General features: G+C 42.5%; 1 long non-coding RNA gene across 1 annotated transcript in view; it reads right to left on the bottom strand.

The window, feature by feature from the left end:
* The window catches only part of LOC119616712, a 42,471-nt gene that overhangs the window by 4,787 nt on the left and 34,725 nt on the right, over window positions 1-2,959 (bottom strand). The window lies entirely within an intron of this gene.

Genomic DNA, 2,959 nt, shown 5'->3' on the forward strand with positions numbered 1-2,959 from the left:
CCCCCCCCCCCCCCCCACCAGTGCCGGCCGCTCGGGGGAACCTGAGCCAGCTTAGAACGGCGATCCCACCGCCAGCAGCCCAGGACCAGTCACAATTTGACAGTGGGACGCCATGCCATCCGGACCAGAGAGGACAATGATAACCCAAGTTGTTATCAACGCTCCGTTCAGAAGCCTGCATCACTGATGGTATGGGGTTGCAGGAGTGCTTGTGGCATGGGCAGCTTGCATGTCTGGAAAGGCACCATTAATGCAGAGACCTATGTTCAGGTTCTAGAACAACATGTTAGAGGCCTGTATTAGACATGAATGGGAGAGCATTCCTATTTCTAAATTGTGAAACTGGTCTCCTCTATCCCCAGACGTCTGTTGAGTGTTGTAAGAAGAAGAGAGGGGATGCCACACAGTGGTAAAAATGGCCTTGTCCCAACTTTTTTGGGATTTGTGGACGCCATAAAATTTTGAAACATATTTTTCCCTTAAAATGATACATTCTCTCAGTTTAAACTCTTGATCTGTGATTTGTGTTCTATTCTGAATAAAATATTAGATGTTGGCACCTCCACATCATTGCATTCAGTTTTTATTCACTTTTTTTTATTGTCCCAACTTTTTTGGAATCCGGTTTGTACAGTCCTGAAGTAAATCTCTATGTAAAGCTAAAAACTAACAGGCTAACAAAAAGCATCTAAAAACGACATGTATTTCTTTTTGGTGTGGACAGAAGCACATGTCCAGCTCTGTCAACTAAACCTTCACAGTGGGTAGCTTCACATAGTGAAGGTACACCCAACTGTTTCCAAAGGCTCTGCTGAACTGTAGGTGGGAGCAGCAGGTTCCTGTACTGTTTGCTGCTGATTAGGAGCTGTTTGCACAATGTTCCAGAGCTCTTGTTGTGAAAGTGGGTTTTAAGCATAACCTTTCAGCATTCCATTAATTACTGGTTTGTCCTTCTGCCTAACCAATGCTAGACTAGTCAGGCCTTTACTAACTCTACCACAAGCTGCTGTGGCACACTTGATAAACTTTCCAAGCAACACACTCCTCCTAATCCCTTTTTATCAGGTTCACTGGCCTTTCTGGTCAATCTAATAGTGACAAAGCCCACATAAGAGCTTTTGTGCCAAAACAAAGTTACTTTACGATGTCAATTAAGTAGCAGGGCTGGTCTCGCAAAAGCTGTTGGCTGAACGCCAGTGTGCTTCACACAAACAATGTCACTGCACATAATGAATGGAAACACTTCAGTGAAAGAGGGGTGGAACAACATTCAGAATGCTGAGGAAGAAACGGCCCACTTTACCACTCACTCCACTGTTCAGCTCATTTCAAAACGAATATTTAAGAGTTAAAATAATAAAAGTATTGATCAAAACCAGCCTGAGGGGCTACCAGTTGGAGGTGGCCATGCTGGTGTGTGTGATTTGAAGGAAATAAAAATGGAGAGAGGTTCACTAGTTTTAATAAAGCTGAAACCAACAGTGGGGCCACCAGGGAGGTGGGGCAGGGGGTGGATACAATGACCACTCCCATAAATGTCCAGCCCCCGAGCAAGACAGTCTTATAAGCAACTAATGCCCTGATATGTTTGTTTACATATGTGTGATCTGTTTCATCACAAATGTTTTCTTTTATATTCTGACTGAATGTGTATGTACAGTAATACATAGTGTAGGAGGGTCCATGCAACATGATAGAGGCAATATGAATCGTTAACAGTTCATAAGATTTTAACACGGTACACCACCCTAGGACTGTCATATCCTCAAAGGTTCAGTGCAGAGCTGTGTGTGTGCAGGGTGCGACAGGCAGGTCTGGTTCCCAGCTGTTCCTCATCAGGAGGTAATCAGCAGGAGTTTAAAGGAGGAGCAGGTTCCGTTACTCACGTTCAGTGGTAATCAGGCTTTCTCAAGCACTCTCTGAGCTCTATTTGATTCTTGGCAGCATTAACCCTTTGACTTGTTTTCTCCTCTCAGTTCCTCATTGCCGGTCGTTCCCCAGACCTCCAGTCAACTCCTAGTCGTCTCCGGGTTAGGGTTAGTCGCCTTACCAACCAATTGTCTGCCTGTCCACCCTCCAACGCTTCCCTGTCGCTACCTACCAGGACACAGCCCTGCACTGACTGACTCCTTCTGAACCGTAAACCACCGCATTCAGTGGAAACATTTACTCTGCTCTTTTTACTTGGCCCTGCTGAATATTAATCTTCTGCTCTTACCTCCTAGTGCGGAACCAGACCCCGAACCCAACCACTCGCCCCAGTCCCTTGTTAAATAATAAACCTTTTGAACATTCCTCTGTCTGTAATTGTGCCTGCCTATGAGCCTCTAAGCTTCATCATGACAGGGACAGGGGGAAATATTATATAAATCTAGGATTTATGTTTATCAGTCTCAAAAAGTTAAGTTACCCTAAACCATGAGTTGTTCGCTTCAGAGTAATTTCGTAATTATATTAGAACACACACACACACAACTGAATTAAGTTTTGCACCATTTATGTGACATTCTTTGACCAAACAAATATATTACAAGTTATAGTAGGCTATGAAAATTACTGAATGTTTAAATTTGGTACCAAAATATTGACATGAGGTGTTGAATCAGCATAAAACTTGAACAGGAGAGTCAGATTAAATTGAAAAAGTTAAAACTTTGAGGTAGGTAGGTAGGTACATTTATTTATATAGCACTTTTCAGCACGAGGCGACTCAAAGTGCTTTACAACACAAGAACAAAATTACAGACAGAGTTACAGAACATGACAAGATAACTAAGCTAAAACATGACAAAGGTACAGGACATCTAAACTACTAAAACATGACAATGCTAACAAAGGTACAGGATAACTAAACTACTAAAACATGATATTACTAAACCAAGGCACAAAGAATCTAGCTAACAGTGAATATGATAACTAATTGTACAGTAACTAAGCTAAGTGTACAGGAAGGCTAAAT

This window comes from Kryptolebias marmoratus, linkage group LG23, assembly GCF_001649575.2.
Source record: "Kryptolebias marmoratus isolate JLee-2015 linkage group LG23, ASM164957v2, whole genome shotgun sequence".
Lineage (NCBI taxonomy): Eukaryota > Metazoa > Chordata > Actinopteri > Cyprinodontiformes > Rivulidae > Kryptolebias > Kryptolebias marmoratus.